This window comes from Dendrobates tinctorius, unplaced genomic scaffold (assembly GCF_039654945.1).
Source record: "Dendrobates tinctorius isolate UK_male_01 unplaced genomic scaffold, ASM3965494v1 ptg000026l, whole genome shotgun sequence".
Classification (NCBI taxonomy): Eukaryota; Metazoa; Chordata; class Amphibia; order Anura; family Dendrobatidae; genus Dendrobates; species Dendrobates tinctorius.
Genome location: NW_027361694.1, coordinates 11,793,340 through 11,816,654, shown reverse-complemented (window position 1 = coordinate 11,816,654; position 23,315 = coordinate 11,793,340). Strand labels below are relative to the sequence as shown.

The 23,315-nt window shown below is 39.8% G+C and overlaps 1 protein-coding gene across 2 annotated transcripts in view; it reads right to left on the bottom strand.

Annotated features, from left to right (window-relative positions):
• PCCA (propionyl-CoA carboxylase subunit alpha) overlaps positions 1-23,315 on the bottom strand; it is an 805,290-nt gene that overhangs the window by 64,730 nt on the left and 717,245 nt on the right. The gene's annotated exons all lie outside the window — the stretch shown is intronic.

Sequence of the window (23,315 nt, the reverse complement as noted above, 5' to 3'; positions counted from 1 at the left end):
TCTGACGCTTGGTCAGAACAAAAACAGCTACGACATGGGGTTAATGCTGTGTGCTCTTTTTTGGATCTGGGAGGGACATATATACCACTTCCTGGCTAAGATTCTCTGTCAGTTATACTGTTGTTCTGACTGTGTGTCTGACCTGGTGTGCGTGTATACTGCATTGCTTGATTGCCTCCCGTGTATGACCTGGTCTGTCCGCTCACTCTGTTCTCTGTCTCACGTTTTGGTACTATTGTCTTCTTCGGTTCTGACCTCCTGGCTTCGCTACTGTTACTCCATTACAGTTTGTCCCTATTGTACCGCACTGCTCATTCTGACTTTTTGACCTCTGGCTTCGACTTGACATCCCCTAAGTCTCAGTCCACGGTACCTCCCGTATCTCTCGGTTTTGACCTTGGCACACATTGACTTGTCTCTGGGTTTTCTTTGTCCCTGCTGACCCTTGACACCTGGCTCTGCCCCTGGCCACTCCTCCTCAGTCATGAAGGACAGGTCCTGTGCAGTCTAGTGAGTTCCCCTTCGTTCCCCACTCACCTCTCCTATTTCAGTGTGCAGCCCCCTGCGGTAGGTTGCGCAGGGGGTCGTTACAACTTCATTGAAATACAGCTCTGAAATATAAATGTAACGGTTTTGGTTAGCTGACAGGGAGTTGGCCTCAGTAGAGTAGGTTATAAATATATTGCTATCTGGAGTTTAGTGCCAATGACTTCATTTGTAAAGCACCACCTCCTTGTTTGGTATAGCCTTCTAGAGTGATTGCTTAGCGAAAAAAAACAACATCTTGCAACTGCTGCCAGGGCAATTATGCCATGCCACCGATGCTACACCTATCCTTCTATGCTAGAATGGCAGCAGGAAATGTCATTTCTGTATGAGATGGAAAAGGTATCGGCAGAAAACCACAGAGACTTAAAAAAAAAAAAAAAAAATATTCTGGCAGCTATGGTACTCATGTGAGGAATTTAAAGATTCTGATAATTTCCATCCATTTTTTTTCATAAAATTTAATGTTCACAGCACCTTTTTTCCCTTCTCACGCCACACCTCTCCTCACCCCAAATTGTTTTTTCCCTTCATTCTCCCTTCTTTTTTGCTCTTCTCTTTCTCTATTCTCTTTTTTTGTTCCTTGCTTCGTTTTAGACACGCAATGACTATTGTATATTATTGGATTGTAATTTTACTGGGACATGAGTTACGTTCTCGTTTTGTTGGTTCTATATCTTAACGGTCCTGTATGACCAATAAATGTTTGTTCATGTTTTAGAAATTCAATAAAAACCGATTCAAAGTAAAAACAAAACACATCAGTGTATGGCACTCTGAATGCGTTATTTCCCTATGCAGTTGTTATATTAATAATCAATACTATGATGTCTGTAAACTTTACATTAGTACATACGCAAGCAAACACTGATTAAACACACTGGCATTTTTAAATTAAGCCTGTGCTACGTTAATTGAAAAAGAACATAGAAATACTGCCTTTCTTAGGCTTACCAATAAAGAAATGCTACATTGGAACTTGGCTGTCATCTGAGTGCAGTCCGATGGTTTCTACACACCCATAGGCTTGAATGGTTGAGTGGCATCTGATTTCAAAGTGAAATCACATCATGCTGCAATTTTTTCACTGACAGAATCTATCAGAGAAAAAAAAAATCATGCATCAGCACGGCCCCATTGAATAACATTTGTCAGAGTGTGATACGATAAAAAAAAATTGGATAGCACTCGTTTGATGTATACGCTGGTGTGTGTGAACCCTAAGGCTGTTTGCTCTCATGAAGTCTTCTCTTTATGTTAGACTTAGATGCCACAACACTTTCTGGAGAACATTCTTCACTTGGGTGGCTTTTGTGAATGGGTTTTATTCACCATGGAAAGGATTTTATGATCATCCACCACTGCTGTCTTCTGTGTACGTCTAGGCCTTTTTAAGTTCCCAAGCTCCCCGATGCGCTCTTTTTTTTTTTTTTCAGAATGCACCAATCTGTTGATTTGGGCATTCCTAACATTTCTGCTATCTCTGTGATGGATTTCCTCTTTTTCAGCCTATTGATGGCATATTTCTCTTACATTGAGAGGTCCTTTGACCGCTGTTGTGGTTTCACAGCTACAGGTTTCAAATGTAAATGCCACACCTGGAATCAGCCCCAGACCTTTAACCTGCTTAACTGATGATGGATTAACAAGGGAAATGCCCATGCAGCCCATTAAATAGTTTTAGAGATAATTGTCCATTTACTTTTGGTCCCTTTAAAAATTAAAGAGTTGTATTTCCCAAACCCTTACTTCAATTAGGATGTGAAAAACCTCAAATTAAAACTAAAGCCCCCTTCACAGATAGTGAGATTGCTAAAGCGTCACCGATTTTGTGACGCAACAGCGACATTGCTAGGGATCTCGCTACACGTGACACGTACCTGCGACACAGCCCCCCGCTGGATATCGCTGATCGCGCAATAACGTCCAGGCCCATTTTCTTCTCGCTGGCGCCGACGAGCGACGCATGGACGCAGGCGGAAGACGTCATCATCGCTGCGTCTGACAGGTAACGACCGCCGACGGGCTGCTGCGTCGCCGGTGAGATCTGCCTGTTTGGCAGCTCACTAGTTACCATTTAGCGATGCACCAGCGATCCTGACTGGGTCGTATCGTTGTCAGGATCGCTGGTGCATTGCTAAGTGTAACGGGACCTTTAGAGTCTGCACTTTAACCCTATATTAAGAAAACATATTCAAGATACAGTTATATCCTCCTCCTATAGCTCCTTGGCCAGTTCCTTTGAACTCATGATTCTCATTTGGTCTGACTTGTGCTGTAAGGTCTTATATAGTGTGTGACTTTACAAATCACGTCCTATCAGTTTAATTAAACACAGCTGAACTCCAATGAAGCAGTAGAACCATCTCAAGGAGGCTCACGAGCAAATGGACAGCATGTCTGAATACTTATGACCATGTGATGTTTCAGTTTTTCTTTTTTAATAAACTTGCAAAAATTTCTACATTTCTGTTTTTTTTTCAGTCAAGATGGTGTGCAGGGTTGTATATTAATGAGAAGAAAAAGAACTTTTTTGAATTTACCAAATGGCTGCAATGAAACAAAGTGAAAAATTTAAAGGGGTCTGAATACTTTCCGCAACCACTGCAGCACATGCTGTGATTGTGCACATCGCACAGCGCACAGAGACTAGCCCCGCCCGAAATGAGTGTCTCTGATGATGCTTAATTTCAGGCAGAGGACAATGGATGCGGCAGTGACAGCAGCCTAGGCCTCCCGATGACGCTTTGTTCGAGTTTCCCAGCATTCACTGGAATTCTCCAAGGAAGCATCATCAGAAAAGAAGTATGGGGGAAAAAAGTAAAAAAAAAAGTTGTTTAATCGTGTAGTTAGGAAAAGGTATAACATTTTTAATGCAAATACAGTATATTAGAAATTAGTTTAGCTTATGGCACTAAATAGATAGGGATTCATAACAAAATTTACTTTAAATTTGGACACCATCAGCGTTTTCATGAATTATCTTCAGCTTCAAAAAATAAAGCGGATATGCCAGTCTTTAAAATCTACCAAACATGCAAACCCCAATAAAAAAAAGCTTTAAACCGCTAAATAATGATCATAAAATGACTCTAATCAGAAACAATGTATCGTGTGCAGAACAAGCAAATGCAAATTGTCATTGACACAGCACTTATACCCCATTCTTTACACAGTTCGACAGTCCTGTCGAGAATCCACAGGGCATATAATCATATCTTTTACATTGTTGTTTTTATTCACAATATACGACAGCAGCAGAAAAGAAACTAAAATGACCTGTATCAGATGTGCAATTTAGACTTCCCAAATTATCACTTGTAATACAGCAACCACTTTATTATAATCAACTTTAGAAAAATTTAGACAATGAACCTAATTGTGTGCCAGTAAACTGTCAGCTACAATATTGACAGATGTATTCTCTGGTATTTACTTACTATTACAAAGGATACAAATAATTTACAAGGATGTGTAATTTCTAGATACTGAATGGTTTAAGGCTGAGTGCAGACGGAGTTTTGAGCCCTGCGGATTTTTCCGTGCAGAATGGAAGAAAACCGCAGGTCAAATGACCTGCATTTTTCCTGCGGATTTCTTCCATTTTTCACGCGGTTTTCATGCGTTTTTTGTGCGGTTTTCCATTGCGGTCTTCCCCCTGCGGATTTGGTGACAGGGGAGATAGAAAACCGCACAAAAGAAGTAACATGCTGCGGATTTTGTACCGCACGAAAACCGCGCGGAAAAATCCGCAGTGTCTGCACAGCGTTTTTTTTTTTTCATTCATTTTAAAGGTACTGTACATCACAATGCGGATATGCAACGTTTCTGCGCGGTAAAATCCGCTGCGGAAACGCTGCAAATCTGCATCGTGTGCACATGGCCTTAAACAGATTTAACCATTCCTTCACTTTACTACTGTGTACTAATCTCTCATGGGAGTTTGTTTTTACCTTTTTTAAGTTAATACTGTAGCAGGATACCATATTGTTCCGTGCTTTCATCTTTGCAACAATGTATCGCAAATAAAATATTTAGGGTTCTGGCCAATGTACCTAAAAATCTCATTAAGGCTGCGTGCCCACGTAGCGTTTTTTAAGTGTTTCCGCTGCATTTTTAAACACGCGATTCTGCCGCGGAAACGCTTAAAAAAGCATTCCATGCATTTGTAATAGAATAAGCACATGTTGTGCCAATGGTGCGTTTTTTACCGCTGCGGAATCACTTAATGGTAAAAAACGCAGCATGTTCATTAATTTTGCGGAATCGCCCGCGATTCCGCATACCATCAATTATATGGGCAAAAAACGCATGAGAAAACACGTCAAAATGCTTGACAATCGCGTCAAAAACGCGTGTCAAAAAGCGCATGCGTTTTCTCTGGCAAGGGCATGCGTTTCTGCTCAGGAAAAAAATTGCTTGAAAAACGCGACGTGGGCACATAGCCTAAACGTGGCACACTGCAGGACTCCACTGTTTTTATTTCATACGCTAACCCTAATGTGGAGAAGGATATGCAGATCTATTACATGATATAGTGGTGCCTTATTCTGTAAAGCTTTTGAAGGAAGGTGTTCTAAATTCTCTTTACTATCTTAAACTACTTTGACTCTGAATAGGGTGTTGGGGTCATAGTCTGTGTATCAGGCTGATAAATTTGTAGTACCTAATCGGTTCTATACTAATCTTCCATGTTAGGCCTCGTGCACACGACCGATTTTTTGTCCAAGTACTATACATGATTTTCAGAGACAGCAATTGTACCTATGATAGTCTATGGGCTATGAACATAACCGATTTTTTTCTTGGACTAAGTAGTCAATAGAAAAAAAATCAGAGACATGTCCGATTGTGATCTGAGCGTCGAATCAAAATTGGCACTATAAGTCTATGGGTTTGTGAAACAAATTGGACCGCCCTCTGATGACATGCGAGTGTGTTCATATACTGATAGAATGGAGAAGGTGGAGATACCTTTTTATTCTCTGTATGTACAGTGCGGGAAATAAGTATTTGACCCATTGCTGATTTTGTAAGTTTGCCCACTGACAAAGACATGAACAGTCTCTGCACAGCATTAAGACCCAGTTGGGACTTCTATTCTCTTTAGTCTTGGCCTATCCCTAGCTCATTTTAGCCATACTTTCTGCTCAAGTGAGGTTTGATAAAGACCCCTGGGTTGGGTGGAAACGTTACGGCCCCGTCACACACAGCGATCTTGCTAGATCAGCGACCAGCCCCCCTGCCGTTATCGCTGATCGTGCAGCATCGGCCTGGGCCGTTTTCAATCGCTGGTCTCCCGCTGGCCAGCACGCATCGCTGCGTGTGGCAGCGAGAGACTAGCGATGCTGGACGCTGGTTTCTAATGTAAACATCGGGTATCCAGGAGCCGCGGCTCCTGGATACCCGCTGTTTACCTTGGAAACCAGAGTCGCTGATCCTGATCGCTGGGGCTGTCTTGTGACAGCTCACCAGCGATCAGGTTAACGATGTCCCAGTGATCCCATCATGTCGGATTGTTGGTGGGATCACTGGGGCATCATTATGTGTAATGGGGGCTTTACCTCGACACTTTGTTATGCCTTGCTGTGGTGAATTCAATAAACTTGTCTTTTTACTTGCATCCATGAAAACTACAATTTTGAGTGCAGCTGTTTTTCTTCTCCTATGATTATTTTCTGGACTTGATCCGGGTTCAGCCAGCACCTTACGTATATTCTACAGAGTGCATGTCATTTAAAATTAATCAAGCAGTACTGTGAACATAGAATGTGATTGGTTGAAAAACATTTTTTGTTGCATTTTAAGGTCAAAGAAGTGGATCCATAAAAAGATCAAATGTATGAAGATGAATCTCTTCTATGTGTGTCTACTGTAGCTCATTAAATTGGCATAAAAACTGCACCAAAACACGATCACAAAAACTCTTCAATCTTCATATGGTGCCTCACTGTTAAGGCTCCAGCCTCATGGTCAAGTCCCACCTTTCAGCTTCTAAATATTGGTTATACCTTTTATATTGATTAAAAAATGTTATTTCCAGACCAATAATTTAAAGTAAAAGATCATTTTTACATAATTATTAAAGCACCACTCCAACGGTTATTTTTTACCACCACCAGAGTGGTGCTTTAAATGCAAGTCCCTTGTCTCCAGTCATATACTCACCCTCCGGCGTCTTCATCATTTTTCGGCACAGTCCAGTTCTGCGGCACCATCTTGTGATCGCAGCTTCAGACTGCCAGAAGTCAGAACCTACTTGGCAAGCTCTCAATACAAGACTATGAGAGTCAGAATGAGGTAAGAATGAGGTTCTCATAGACTTTCATCTTTTAGTGACCTCCGGCTCGCTCAATTAAACACTGGATCAGCCGGCAGGTCACAAACCGCAGGAGATGGGACAGTGGCTATAAGAGATCAAGATGCTGGAAGGTGAGTATAATAAGACAGGGAAATTGGATTTTAAGCACCACTCTAGCGGTGAAATAAAGAAACAAAAACACTGTAGTGGTGCTTAACCCCTTAACGACCGCTGATAAGCCTTTTAACGGCGGTAGTTAAGGGTACTAAAACCACAGCGCCGTTAATTCACGGCGCTATGGAGAAAGTACATAGCGCCCCCCCAGTGTCGGATTTTCTCCGGGGTCTCGGCTGCCAGGGGTAGCCGAGACCCCAGAGAACATGAATCGGTCGGTTTTTACCGACCCCGCTTTTGCGATCGCCGTTATTAACCCTATAATGGCGATCGCAAAAAAAAAAAGCCGCGATTATGCATTAAATTTCTCTTTCCTCTGATGTGATCGCACATTAGAGGAGAGAGAAATAGGGTCTCCGATCCCCCTCTGGTACCTCTCCATGGTCCTCCATCCCCTCCCGGTGGTCCCACGTCCCTCCGATGGGCACCGCCATCTTGAAAATGGCGGGCGCAAGCGCAGTGCGCCCGCCGGGAATCTGCCGGCTTCGGCTGGCAGATTCCATTCATTATTTTGATCACTATGATAAACGATCATAGTGCTCAAAATAAAAAAAAAAAAAATAGTACATAACCCCCCCGTTTATCACCCCCTTATATAGGCAAACATAATAAAATAAAGTATTTTTTTTTTCAGTTTTCAATTAGGGTTAGGGTTGGGCTAGAGTTAGGGTACCGTTACACCTAGCGATGCACCAGCGATCCCGACTAGCGATATGACGCGGTCAGGATCGCTGGTGCATCGCTAGGTGGTCGCTAGTGAGCTGCCACACAGGCAGATCTCACCAGCGACAGAGCGGTGGTCGGGGATCGCTACTTACCTGTCAGACGCGGCGATCCTGCGTCCTCCCGCCCGGCTCCACGCGTCGCTCGTCGGCGCCACAGGAAGCCCAGCAGGAAGTGGCCGACGAGGAATGGTCCAGGAGCTTCTCGCGCGATCAGCGATAACCAGCGGGGATGCCGGTCGGAGGTAAGTATCACATGCAGCGATATCACTAGCAATATTGCTGCAACGTCACAAAATCGGTGACTTTACAGCGATATTGCTAGCGATATCGCAGTGTGTAACGGGGGCTTTAGAATTAGGGTTAGGGCGAACTAGGATTAGGGTTAGAATTAGGTTTAGGGTTAGGGGTGTGTTGGGGTTAGGGTTGGAGCAAGAATTGAGGGGTTTCCACTATTTACCAACTTCGGGGGTCTAAAAATTGAGGTATAAAAAAATCACTTTTCACGGCTCTGCGTTTATAAACTTCTGTGAAGCGCTTGGGGGTTCAAAGTGCTCACCACACATCTAGATAAGTTCCTTAATGGGTCTAGTTTCCAAAATGGGGTCACTGGTTGGGGGTTTCCACTGTTTAGGCCCATCAGGGGCTCTGCAAATGCAACATGATGCCCGCAGACCATTCCATCAAAGTCTGCATTCCAAAATGGCACTCCTTCCCTTCCAAGCTCTCCCATGCGCCCAAACAGTGGTTCCCCCCCACATATGGGGTATCGGCGTACTCAGGACAAATCGCACGACAACTGTGGGGGTATGATTTCTCCTGTTACCCTTGTAAAAATAGAAAATTGGGGGCGAAAAGATCATTTTTGTGGAAAAAAAATGGATTTTTTTATTTTCACGGCTCTACGTTATAAATTTCTGTGAAACACTTGAAGGTTCAAAGTGCTCACCACACATCTAGATAAGTTCCTTAATGGGTCTAGTTTCCAAAATGGGGTCACTTGTTGGAGTTTTCCACTGTTTAGGCACATTAAGGGCTCTCCGAACGCAACATGGAATCCTATCTCAATTCCAGCCAATTTTGCGTTGAAAAAGTCAAACGGTGCTCCATCCCTTGCGAGCTCTGCCGTGTGCTGAAAAAGTGGTTTACCCCCACATATGGGGTATCGGCGTATTCAGGAGAAATTGTACAACAAATTTTATGGTTGATTTTCTCTTTTAACATGTGAAAATAAAAAAAATTGGTTCTGAAGTAAATTTTTTGCAAAAAAAGTTAAATGTTAATTTTTTCCTTCCACATTGCTTTAGCTCCTGTGAAGCACTTAAAGGGTTAATAAACTTCTTGAATGTGGTTTTGAGCACCTTGAGGGGTCTAGTTTTTAGAATGGTGCCACTTTTGGGCATTTTCTGTCATATACACCCCTCAAAATGACTTTAAATATGATGTGGTCCCTAAAAAAAATGGTTTTGCAAATTTTGTTGTAAAAATGAGAAATCGCTGGTCAACTTTTAACCCTTATAATTTCCTAACAAAAAAAATTTTGCTTCCAAAATTGTGCTGATGTAAAGTAGACATGTGGGAAATGTTATTTATTAAGAAATTTGTGTGACACATCTCTCTGATTTAAGGGCATAAAAATTTAAAGTTTTAAAATTGCAAAATTTTCACCATATTTCCGTTTTTTTCATAAATAAACACAAGAAGAAATTTTACCACTAACATGAAGTACAATATGTCACGAAAAAACAATCTCAGAATCAGCGGGATCCATTAACGCGTTCCAGAGTTATAACCTCATAAAGGGACAGTGGTCAGAATTGTAAAAATTGGCCTGGTCATTAAGCTAATAAATCACAGAGAAAAACAAGCGATCAAAGAAATCCGACCAACAAAAGATGTATAAGAATCATTAAGCTGCAAACAGGCTCTGTCGCTAAGGGGTTAAAAAAAAAAGAAAAATCAAACATTAGGGAAAGGTGACACTGTAAATTGTCATACTACCATACCATCTTTACTACTACTGTTGTGCATACTGTCAATGGTTTCCTTCGCATATTCATTCACATAAGTGATAGAATACAGTAGAAACAATTGTGGGGACAATTATTTATATGCAGCAGCTCAACAATATAACATAAATGAGAACGATAATTACTATGATTAGACCAAGTGAAACTCTAAATTAAACAATGTAGCTGTTCACACTGTACATTACCTTTACACTCTATACTTAGCAATTGTCAGTATTCCAGAAGGCACTATGTAATCAGGATATTCACATTTGAATTGTAAAAGCATGCTAATGTACTAACATTTCTTAAAATAGCTTTAAAAGAATCATTTGTCTGTGTTGTGACCTCTTCGTTTTGTTTTAAAATTGTCAAACTAAAACCATATCACATATCTCAAGCTTTTTCAAGTGTAGTGTTTGGTGCAACCCAAGGGATAGAACACGGGGATTTCCTCTGAAAGTTAAGTCTCCCAGTGGAACCGAACTGCATGGAATAGTTAAGAATGAACGACTCTCCAGAAAGAAAGATGCTCTTCATGAATATCAAACTACAAACAGCAACACTAGCACTCTGAAGTTAGCTACAAAAACATTCCTTTTTGTGGTGTGTATGTGCCTTTTTATCACACTTCCTGTGAAAGACATCTGTAATAATTTTTCCTAAAGTGGGAATCTACGGTTATACATAATTATGCTCTTTACAATTGTTTTTGAAATGAAAATATATTTCATAGACATGAGCTCTGTTAGGTCGAGAGACAAGTTTTGCAGTATTTACCGTGTCAACTGACAGTAACTACCGTAATTAGCCATAATATATACTGTATGTCACAAACAGAAGATTACTGTGCGGGTCTACAAGCTACTATTGGGGTCTACTATTAAATAAATGCTACGTTCACACCTAGGCTTGTAATTTGTAATGCCAATCATAGGAGTCCTGAATAAAAATCAAATGCACCGGCAATTGACAATATTGCAGACATATGCCAACTACCCAAAACAGCCGATCTGGATGGCATATTGGCAACATCAAAAATTCACACGAATATTTGTGTGCAAATGTTTTTAAGATCTACTGTTTCTTTCTGACACTGACAAATTGTCATACTAATACTTTTTTATTCTCTCATATCAAGAAAGTTATTTTTTTTTATTTTATTTTTAAACTTAAACTTTTTTTTTTTTTACATCCTTTTAGTTCCCAAGTGTACTTAACCTGCAATAATTTGATTGCTTGTACAAAACACTACAATACATTATAAGTGTAGCAAGCTTATCAGCACCCCGATATTGCATTGCATCCCTCCAGATTGAACCCTAAATTAGTTTCCTTCTAGTCAGGAGTAGGAGTCATCTGACATCAGTTGATTGCAGCGTGCTTGGCTATGGCTATTATCATGGACATGCCGTCAAAACTAAAATGCTTACATCCATAGTGTTTTTTCTAATTCTGACAATACATGCTATACCCTGTAGTGGAGCAACAGCTCCTCAGTGCTCTCCCTCCATTCTGGGACTTTACATCACAGATCAGGGTATGTGGCCTGCCCCCTGAACTCGCACTGCATGGAAGGAGATGTTATTACAGGGCTTGTTGTTGTAAGAAGCCAGGAGCAGCCTAAACCCCCTAAACTTTAACGCTGCATCCCCGAAAGGAGTGGAAGCACTGAGGAGCCACTCCACCATCAAATTCAATATCAGATACTGTCAGAATTAGAATACTTTATCTCCCTGGAGTACCTCATTAACCAAGTTCTAGTGGCAGTGAATTATTTTAATGCTAAATATTCTCGGCATTGACAGGCTTAAAGGTTTTTTGGACCCTGATAAACTTTACTAGACTCGACTCTTAAGGCACCGCACCATTACATGTTTTTACTGTACAGCCACGGTATATATTTTTTCTTGCTATCACACAGGTTAAATAAATGATGTCCTGTATATTTTCAGGTCTTTAGATAATGTCTGTTGTGTTGATGTGCTTGTCTTTTCTTTCTGCCTCCTCACTACATGAATCAACAGGCATCACATACATAGGCTGCTGTAAAGGCTAATTTTTACAGAGGTTGCAGAGTTCAAACACAGTTGGGCATATTTATAAACCAATCTCAAATTATGCCAAATTTATAACAGTGATTCATTCTGTTAATGCATCCATAGACTGTTTAAGTCTACACATCCTATTTAGTTGACTGTCAGAAATTTTTGTTAAAACTTAGGCTATGTGCACACGATGCGTTTTTTTTACGCGCGTAAATAGTCCAAAAATGCAATGGAATACTTATGCATGGTAATTCAATGACAATCCTGAAGTGTTATGCACATGATCAGCAAATTTCTGTCCGTATTTGCTGCATTTTGTTTTCTGAAGCACGTCAATTCTTTGTGTTCCTGCAGCGTTTTTCACTCATTGACTTCAATTGAGTCAGTCAAATCTGCAGCAAAAACGCAGGAGTAAAAAGGTTTGTGCATTTGCTACCAAAATGCTGCAAATTGTCAAAAGAAATGATGTCAGAAGGGGGAAAATTCTATGGTGGAGAATGTGCGTGTCTGCCGGTGTGTACCAATGCGACGAACAGTCCACAGTGATTGTACTTAGCCGTCATCTGATGGGAATACTACTCCCATCCGGCTATATCTGCTGCCGCATATAACAGACAGCATGAGCCGATGATGGGAGAATAGTCTCATCATCCGGCGCCTGTGTTAAATTGTAAAAAAAAAAAAAAAATCAAAACATTTAGATGATTACATACATATTCATATACAAAATACATACTCACTGAACGTCTAATCCCTGATGCCCGTGTGTCCTGCAAACAATCAAAAATAATAAACCAACATATACTCACTTTTCCGCCGTAGTCCATTTAATACTAAGTGTATCTAAGCGATCTCTCCCAGCCTACAGCGATACACTGACAGGAGGTAATCGCTCCCACAGTGTATCACTGAGCCGCCGTTAGAGAGTTCACCAGAGTTTATTGGATGATCAGCTCCGATGCTCTCACTTACGGCACTGCTGCATGGCAAAGTTCTCACACAGCGGTAGTGCCGTGAGAGCACCGAAGCTGATGAACTCCGGTGAACTCTCACGGCAGCTCAGTGATACACTGTGGGAGTGATTAGCTCCTGTCAGTGTATCGCCGGGTACAGCACCCGTGGGACACTCGGCATTAAGTGGACTACGTCAGACAGGATAGTATTACATGTTGGTTTATTATTTTTTGATTGTTTGCAGGAGAAGAGGGTGTCGGGGATTAGGCGTTCAGTAAGTATGGTAAATTTGGATTCAATAAAGGATTCTGTGTGATTATTTCAAGTAAAGGAATTTATTTTGGGTTTCTGTGTTTTTATAGAATTTCATTATGGGGTAAGTAATGGATAGGTGTCTAAGGGTATTGTGCACACGTTGTGGATTGTGCTGCGGAATTTTCCACGTGGATTTTACTAAATTCGCAGGTAAAATGACCTGCGTTTTACCTGCAGATTTAGTGCAGATTTCCTGCAGATTTTGTGTGGATTTCCCCTGTGTTTTTACAGCTGTGGATTTCTATAATGGATCAGGTTTTTGGATTTACATAGAATAGAATGGCACTGTACAACGCAGCAGAATCCGCTGCGGATGCGCAGGGCCAAATCCGCTGCTAATCCGCAGCAGAATCTGCAACATGTACACAGACCCTTATAGACTCCTCTCCATTACTACGCCGTGGGCTTGATGTCATCTAACAATACAAAGGTGACATCAAATATTAACTCCACTTGCCACCGCTACAGGGCAAGCGGGAAGAGCGAGGCTAATTGCCAGAATTGGCGCATCTATAAGATGAGCCATTTCTGGGATGGCTGAGAGCTGATGTTTTTAGCCTGGGTGGGTGCCAATATCCGTGGCCCCTTCCCAGGCTATTAATATCAGCCTGCAAGCTGTCTGCCTAGCCTTTGCTAGTTCGATTTTATAGGGGGACCAATGCCAATTTTTTTCTGGGGTTCCTCTCTAAACTAGCCAGTAAAGGCTAAGAAAACAGCTGTGAGCTGATATTATTAGTCTGGGAGCCTTTATGGCTATTGGCTATTTCCCAGATTATTAACATCAGCCCTCAGCCATTGGCTTTCCCTCTGCTGGCTATGAAAATTATGCGGGAGCCCACACAAGTTTCTTAATTTTTTTTTTAAATAAACAAATATTGTGTTTCACGCAGATTTTTGACAGTTGCTGTTTTGCTACAGCATATGTAGGTTAATTATGTTAATGCTCATGTTAATGCTCCTACATAGGCTGGTAACTGTATATGTGTCTTTAACTCTTTACGTACCGTTTTATTAATGTTATTAATGAGAGTATCTGGCTGACAACTGTTCATTACTAAACCTCATGCTTGGTATTACTTACATACACACACATATTATATATATATATATATATATATATACACACACACACACACACATACACACACACAAATTGGTTTTAAGTGTCACAGCTTTTTTTAATGAAACCCATTGATGGTATTGTGTCTCAGGGTTCTTTGGATCACTGAAATCAATCTCAGATAACTGTGATAATTAGTTTGCCATGTGAACCCAATAAGAGAAAAACTGGATATTCCACACTATTAAAGCAGGCCACAGTTTTCAAGTAACATGGGAAACAAAGAGGATCTCTCTGCTGCCAAAAAGCATCAAATAGTGCAATGCTTTGGGTGAAAACATTAGGTATTTCCCGAAAACAAGCGTGATCATCGTAATGTTAAGAGATTTGTGGCTGATTCTGAGCACAGACGTGTTCATGCAGATAAAGGCAGAATGAGGAAGGTTTCTGCCAGGCAAGTTCATCGGATTAAGAGAGCAGCTGCTAAAAAGCCATTACAAACCAGCAAACAGATATTTGAAGGTTGCTAGTGCCTCTGGAGTCCCTCGAACCTCAAGATGTAGGATCCTTCAAAGACTTGCTGTGGTGCATAAACCTACTATTCGGCCACCCCTAAACAGTGCTCACAAGCAGAAACGGCTACAGTGGGCCCATACATACATGAAGACTAATTTTTAAACAGTCTTGTTTACTAATGAGTGTCGAGCAACTCTGGATGGTCCAGATGGATGGAATAATGGATGGTTGGTGGACAGCCACCAGGCTGCAACGTCAGCAAGGAGGTGGAGGAGTCATGTTTTGTGACGGAATCATGGGGAAACAGGTGGTAGGGCCCATTAAGGTTCATGAAGGTGTGAAAATGACCTCTGCAAAGTATATAGAGTTTCTGAATGACAACTTTCTTCCATGGTATAAAAAGCAGAAACGTGCCTTCAGGAGCAAATTCATCTTCATGCATGACAATGCACCATCTCATGCTGCAAAGAACACCTCTGAGTCATTGGCTGCTATGGGCATAAAAGGAGATAAACTCATGGTGTGGCCAACATCTTACCCTGACCTCAACCCTATAGAGAACCTTTGGAGTATCATCAACCAAAAGATCTATGAGGGTGGGAGGCTGTTCACATCAAAACAGCAGCTCTGGGAGGCTATTCTGACTTCATGCAAAGAAATACAAGCAGAAACTCTCCAAAAACTCACAAGTTCAATGGAAGCAAGAATTGTGAAGGTGATATCTAAGAAGGGTTCCTATGTTAACATGTAACTTGGCCTGTTAGGATGTTTTGGAGTTAAATAGCTTTTTTGTTGAATTAATGTGATCCCCTAATGCTGCAAATTCCACAAATGAGCATTCTCAGTTCTTTAAAACATATCAAATGTTAAGAAATTCTACTGTGCCTAATAATTTGGAATAGTGCATTTTGAGTTTTTATTCATTTTGGAGATTATACTGTTATCATTGGGAGGTTTCTTCAATAAAATTCGATGTATACCCTAACGGGTGATGACTTATTAGGCTGACTGTCATTTGTACCGACCATTTAGGAAAATCAGAAAAATATAATTTGCATTATAATTTGGAACATGGTGTATATATACAGTATATATTTGTGTGTAAACATTATAAATTTGAACATGGTAATGGACATTATGGTCTTCAAGTCCAAAATGCAGAATGAAAAAAAGAAGAGGTTTAACAAGGAAATGGCATCACAATTTTTTTTTTAAATAATATATCTTTATTTAGCTTTACACTTGTGTTTTACAGCCTGAGCATTGAGTACGGACCATGATGCACAGACTTCCATAGGTCTCTTGACTCCAACTCAACAGCCTTGCAGACATGAGCCTGTCGAGTTTAGGTCAGGAGACTTGTCGTGACTCTGCATTTCAGTACGCATTTGAACCTTGAAACATATGGTATAAGTGTTGGCTGTTTTTTTTATTTTTAAAGTAAACCCATAAGAAAGGTTAAAGGGGGATTTTTGGGGGTATTTACCTTGGTAGAGGCTTGTACATGCATAAAATAAATAGAAATGTTATTCATCATCCTCAGGTCCAGTGCCGCCTCAGTGATTGGCAGCAGTAATACATGCATGAAATCACCGCAGCAGCCAGTATACAAAGACCATAACAATTTCGGAGAGTCAGTGCTGGACCTGGGAACATTGAATAACTTGTAGATTTATTTTAAGCTGATACAAGTCTGCTCTAAGGTAATTGTTTATCCAACAAAACACATTTCAGGCCTCATTCAAATGTCCGTGTTGCACATATGTATTCTATCCATATTTTTCACAGACAGAACATGCACCCATTATAACCTACACTGCAATTCACATATGTGTGTTTTTCCACTGACTGTGTTCATACAAAAATAATGAAGCCTATGGGTCCGTGAAAGACACAAACGGCACACAGATGCCATGTACTGTCCGTATTTAACGTTGCAAAGGATAGAAGAATCTTTGTCATTTACTCATCCATACATGAAAATCACTGATGACATACGGATCCAAAACGGTGACAATTTTTTGCGTATGTGAAAAATTCTGATGTATGAATGAGGCCTCATACAAATGACATCACTTACCTACATGGTTGGCAAAATAACACATAAAAAATCCCCTACAGCTTGTCTAGCAAAAAAAATTACCTCAGTGATGCATATATATAAAATACAATTATGGCTGTTAAAACTATATATGAAAGAACAAGAAAAGTTGTTTCATGGTGTATATGCATATGCAGTGTGTGTATTATATATGCAGGTGTGCATGTTTGTACTACGTATATGAATGCATAATGTGTAAATGTGCGAGTAAGGTATCACTGTGTGCATTTTATATGTGTGCCTAAGGTGATGAATATGCATGTAAATGTGCACAAACAGGTAGGAGAGGTGGGCCCAGACAAGTTCTGCACAGAGAACCCCTTTCCCCGTCAGCGTCTGACATTGCAAATGCTTATATGGCATTTTTTTAACCTGACTAAATAAACCTCTTTTCCACTGCTAGATTCACCCTTTCCTTTCTGGAGAGCTTATATACACTTTCTCCATGTGTCTACATGGTTTGATCAATGTCCAGGTGTTTTTTTTACATCTATTTGACCCTCATGATGCTGGAAGAGAGAACTAACTGGGTCAGACCTTTTTTTTCATCATCACATATCAGAGAGAGATGTAGGCAAAGATACCCTCTCTACACAATGGGAACTATACTGAACACAGAAAATAAATAGAGGTATGACACGTAGTCACACAGGTGTATACCAGGGGCCCCACAATGGTTAAGAAAACAAACCAAAATGCAGAAAAAAAAAAAGATAAGAATCTAGCAATCTTTGTGTGTTTTTTTTGAGAACTTGGCACAGAATTTTCCAAAAGCCCAATGGGTAGGAAAAAAATCTCCTTGAACCCTTCATGACTTAGGGATTTTCAGTTTTTGCGCTTTCCTTTTTATTGCTGCTTTTCTACTCCGAGTCATACATTTTTTATTTTTCCGTCAATACTGCCAAATGAGGGCTTATTTTTTGTGGGACAAGTTGTACTTTTGAACGTTGATTTTACCACATTGTGTACTCAAAAATGGGAAACAAATTCTAAGTGCGGTGAAATTGCAAAAAAAAAGTGTAATTTCACAATTTTCTGAGGCCCATAGGGTATCAATTTTTTGGCATCTGGGTGATGGCTTAGTTTTTGCATCCTCTGCTTACGTTTTTATTGACACCATTTTGGGGTAGACACAATGTTTTGATTGCCTGTTTTTGCATATTATTGCAATGTTACGGCCACCAAAGAAAAGAATTCTGGCAACTTGATTTTTTTTTCTCGTTATGCAGATTTCAAATTGGATTGTTTTTAGATTTTGAAACATCGGACCTTTCTGAAAGAAGCAATACCAAATGTGGATTTTTGATTTTTTTTCTTTCATTTTGAATGAAGCAAAAGAGGGGCGATTTAAACTTTCATATTTTTTAATTTTCTAAATATTTTTTAAAACTTTTTTTCTACTTTTTACTTGCTTTAATAGTCTCCTTAGTAAACTTGAAGCTGCAAAGTGATTTTCAATGACAAGCATGGGGGGTCTTCTGCAGTCTCCCGATTGTGATGCCAACCAATCATGTGACAAGGGCGACGATGAACGGGGTTGGTAAGCGCAAGTTGAAAGCCGCTATGAGAGACTGACAGCGGCATTTAACATGTTAACAGCCAAGGACTGATCATGCACCAGAGACCGCATCAAACACCAGGACATGACCCATGACGTACCTATACTCCACAGGTCGTGAAGGGTTAAGATAACAATTTGGTTCTTTAACAAATGATCACGTGATAAATTACTGTTTTTTTGTTCCAATGATGTTGTCACTGGCTCTCTAGGGCTGGTGTGACTTATGTCACGTGAGCGCTGCAGCCAATCAGTGGCGGTTTCATAGAATCATAGAGTCGGAAGGGACCTCCAGGGCCATCTGGTCCAGCCCCCTGCTCAAAGCAGGATTTGCTAAATCATCCCAGACAGATGTCTGCCCAGTCTCTGTTTGAAGACTTCCATTGAAGGAGAACTCACCACTTCTCGTGGCAGCCTGTTCCACTCATTGATCACTCTGTCAAAAAGTTTTTTCTAATATCTAATCTGTGTCTCCTCCCATTCAGTTTCATCCCATTGCTTCTAGTCTTTCCTTGTGCAAATGTGAGCCCCTGCAGGTCGCACTTTCCACTCCTCACAGCCCAGGGAGTAAACCTGCGGAGATACTATTCATTGATAGCAGTGTGATTGGGTGTTTTTACCTCTAATTATTGTTGGATGTCACGATGTGGGAATTGTATTGAGGGGACCATCTAAATAAGTATACATGATTTATATGAGAAATGCCTTGGGCAATAATATATTTGAATGTTAGTTATTTCTTGTATACTGCCTTTTTGCTCCCCTTTTGAGATTTATCTTTTTACTTGGAAACAGTACATACAGCAATCAATTTAAAGTTTTCAGAGGTTAATTTAACCTTTTATGTGGTTGTTTGTCCCCTTTGGAGTATGTTGACAATGATCATGTATAAGTAGCATTTTTATGGATTTCTATTATGTTTCAAAATAAAATAATTTATTTTAATAGCATATGTTTCTCTTCTTGTTAGGAACAGCTTCAACAGCTGCCCTCTAGATTGATTTATGTGTTTTGAAAGTGCCATTTTATGATATTTGGACAACTGTGGTCCCATTCCAAACTTAGTCATTATTTCAATGATTGTGTGAGCTACTTTGTCAAATGCTTTGCTGGAGTCATGATATACTATATCAACAGCATTTCCCTGATCCACCCAATCAGTGATTCTGTCATAGAAGGAAATTAAGTTAGTCTGACATGACTTATTAGTTACAAACCCATGCTGACTCTGTTTAATCACTTCATTCTAATCCTGGTACTGACATACATGTTGTTTAATAATTTGTTAAAAAATCTTTCCTGGTATAGAAGTCAGACTCACCGGCCTATAGTTGCCTGGGTCCACCTTCTTCCCCTTTTTGAAGATAGGAACAACATTTGCTTTTCTCCAGTCTTCTGGGACTTCTCCTGTCCTCCACGAATTTTCAAAGATTATGGAGAGGGGTTCAAAAATTTATTCTGCTATCTACTTCAGTACTCTGGGGTGTAATTCATCTGGACCTTCCTTCAGGCAAAACGGACACCTGGAAGAAGTGAGAGCTGCTGCTCTCTGACCTCCCTAGGATGTCAGTTATATCCGATGGAAGTGAGAGTGAAGCCATCGCTGGTTGGCTACAGGACTCACAAGACATATGATATGAGCCCTGGGAGAACCCGTGCCAGCATTGCAAGAAGTGGAACGCATGCAAGTATAAGGTGTTATTATTTTACATAGGGTACATATAATGATTGAGAAGGAGTTGTGGACAACCCCTTTAAACAAACTTCATGTATACACTGTTCAATAATCGGCAGAAACAATTTTTACAAGCACTATAGACTATCAGTGCTTTCTTAAGGCAGGGAATACTGTATCTTTAAACATGTTATACTCCAGTAAAAATAATCTGACATGTGCAACATAGGTGGCCATATACTATCACATGATGATAAAATATCACTTGATTAAAGAAAAAAGAAAGCATAATAAATTCATTTTATGGTTTCAACTGCCGATGATCACAATTTTTTCAAAACCTCCTTGAGACAATGGTTGCAAAATATGTTAGGAAAGGGAAGCAATTCACTTGGAAACATAAGGGCGCTGTTTGAGAGGATAACCTGCCTTCAAAGTTTTTTTGTTTTAGGTATCAGTGTTTAATCCATAACAAACATCAAAGGGAAGTTTTACACAGAAAAATAACAGAACGTGAAGTTTTCCTGCAATTCTTGTGGACTAGGCCAGAATTCCTATAAGTAGCTCATATCCTGTACTTTCTGGTCTCAGGTGGTTTACTGTTGTTTGCAGAACACATGTCTAAAGAGCTGTCACTTCAGTCTGAATTATTAGTGAGTTCGCAATATGCCTCACCAATTGATCCTGCTTCTCACACAGCATTATTATTTTAAAGTCAAGTGAACAAGTGTGACAGATGTTTAGTAGGAGGTCATGTCACCTGAGGAAGCCCAAGTAGAATGGTTGAAAGTGCTTAGGAATACATATTGGAAATATGTGCTTTTATCATGCAAGATTATGGACTCTGTTCTATAGAATTTATTTTCCAGCCAGTAAACATTTTATTGCTTACAACAGTATAGCTTTGATAGGAAAAAGACGCTTTATGCCTATAAAACCCACAGGAGATAATTGAAACCGGTCTTCATCCTCTAAGTAAACGCAATTCTTTTTCCTGTATCTGAGTTTTTCTCTTTCATTCCTTTTGTTTTTATGCACCGTCATTTTCTCTCTTAACATATAAATTCATAGGATTAGCTTGGGTAGTTAAGAAACTCAATAACAGATTACAAACTAAGTAATTTATCGAAGGGATTGTTTACCTTTCACAATATTATTTCTCTATGCCAATAAATCATTTTGTACTATTTAATTGGGAATTACCTAGACATAGTAACATAGTTATTAAGGTTAAAGGAAGACTTTAAGTCCATCTAGTTCAACCCATATCCTATCCTAACTTGCCCTAACATGTTGATCCAGAGGAAGGCAAAAAAAACCCATGTGGCAAACAGTAAGCTTCACATTGGGGAAAAAAATTCCTTCCCAACTCCACATACGGCAATCAGACTAGCTCCGTGGATCAACGCAATATTAAGGAAACTAGTGTATATACCCTGTAATATTATACTTTTCAAGAAAGGCATCCAGTCCCTTCTTAAATTTTCATAGGGAATCATTCATTACAACATCATATGGCAGAGAGTTCCATAGTCTCACTGCTCTTACAGTAAAGAATCCACGTCTGTGAGTATGCTTAAACCTTCTTTCCTCCAGACGTAGAGGATGCCCCCTTGTCCCCGTCACAGGTCTAAGAGTAAAAAGATCATTAGAAAGGTCTTGGTATTGTCCCCGCATATTTTTATACATTGTAATAAGATCACCCCGAAGCCTTTGATTTTCCAAACTAAATAACCCCAAGTGTAATAACCTGTCTTGGTATTGCAGACCCCCTAGTTCCCTAATAACCTTGGTCGCTCTTCTCTGCACCCGCTCCAGTTCAGCTATGTCTTTCTTATACACCGGAATTAACATAGTAACATAGTTTTAAAGGCTGAAGGAAGACCTTATGTCCATCTAGTTCAGCCTATTTTAGTGCAGCTGTTCTGCATTGTTGATCCTGGGAAAGGCAAAAAACCCACAGAGTAGAAGCCAATTTTCTCCATAGGGACAAAAATTCCTTGTACACAGTATTCTAAGTGTGGTCGCACTAGTGACTTATATAGAGGTAAAATTATGTTCTCCTCATGAGCATCTATGCCTCTTTTAATGCATCCCATTATTTTATTTGCCTTTGCAGCACCTGCCTGACACTGACCACTAAATGTGAGTTTGTATTCCACCATACACCCAGGTCTTTTTCAGTGACAGTTTTGCCCAGTGCTTTATAATTAAGCACACAATTATACATCTTGTTTGTTCTACCCAAGTGCATGACCTTACATTTATCCCCATTAAAGCTCATTTGCCATCAGCCCAAGCTTCTAATTCATATAAATCCTCCTGTAATATAAAATTGTCCTCCTCTGATGACATAGATGACAGTAAAGCTAGAAAACCTCTAAAATCTCTATCAATGTTGCTATATTTTTATAGTTTTGCTAATGTGGTCTTCATTTATTACACACATAAATACATCTTTAGTATTATCTTTTTTTTTTCAAATATTTAAAACAACACATGTACAGAAATAAATATTGGAATGACTAGATAAGCACAATGGAGTTGTTGCCAAACTCCATTTTATTCATTTCTTATTTATTTAGGTGCTGCTGTTTTGGCACCTGATGTGTTACAATAACTTTCCACTCCACATATAATTATACTGTACACCTTCAAGGCCCACACTAATCAGTGACGTCATTCCCTTTACATAACACTGTAGTAATAATTCATTGTTACTGATTGTAACTTAAAAACAGTTATACATACTTAATCATATATAATCATAACACCATCTCATAAGTAAAGCGAACAACTGAATATATAAAATACACTGGCAAGTAAAACAAAAGATTTGGGGGTTGCAGTTTCAAGAGTTAACACAACAGACTTTAAAAAAAAAAATGGGACATGCTCATACCCTTGGGATCTCCGCCTGTCACTTGAACACACTTATATTGAATAAATATATACAATATAATAAAAAGGCTTTTTGAGGCTGATTTCTTTCTCGGTGGGGGATGTAATCTTATATTGAAAGTGATGATGTGGAGCACTGATGCACTCATAAGGGCACTTTGTATTGTTCCTGAATGCTAATTTAAAATAAATCAAAGTGTTTCTTATTTTCATCTGTGTAACAGCTAGCGCTTTGAAGATGAGATAGTGTGGCATATTGAATAGCAAAGAGAAACCTCATCTTATTCTTGCCTGTTACAGAAAAGCAGTATAGGAAGAATTTGCCTTGTAAAAACTTCGAAGTGCATCTTCCTTTACTGGAACAGCAGCTATGACTCAAAAAGGTTCAGACAGAGAATGTTTTCATTTATAGAAAGCCAAGTGTTTTACATTCCA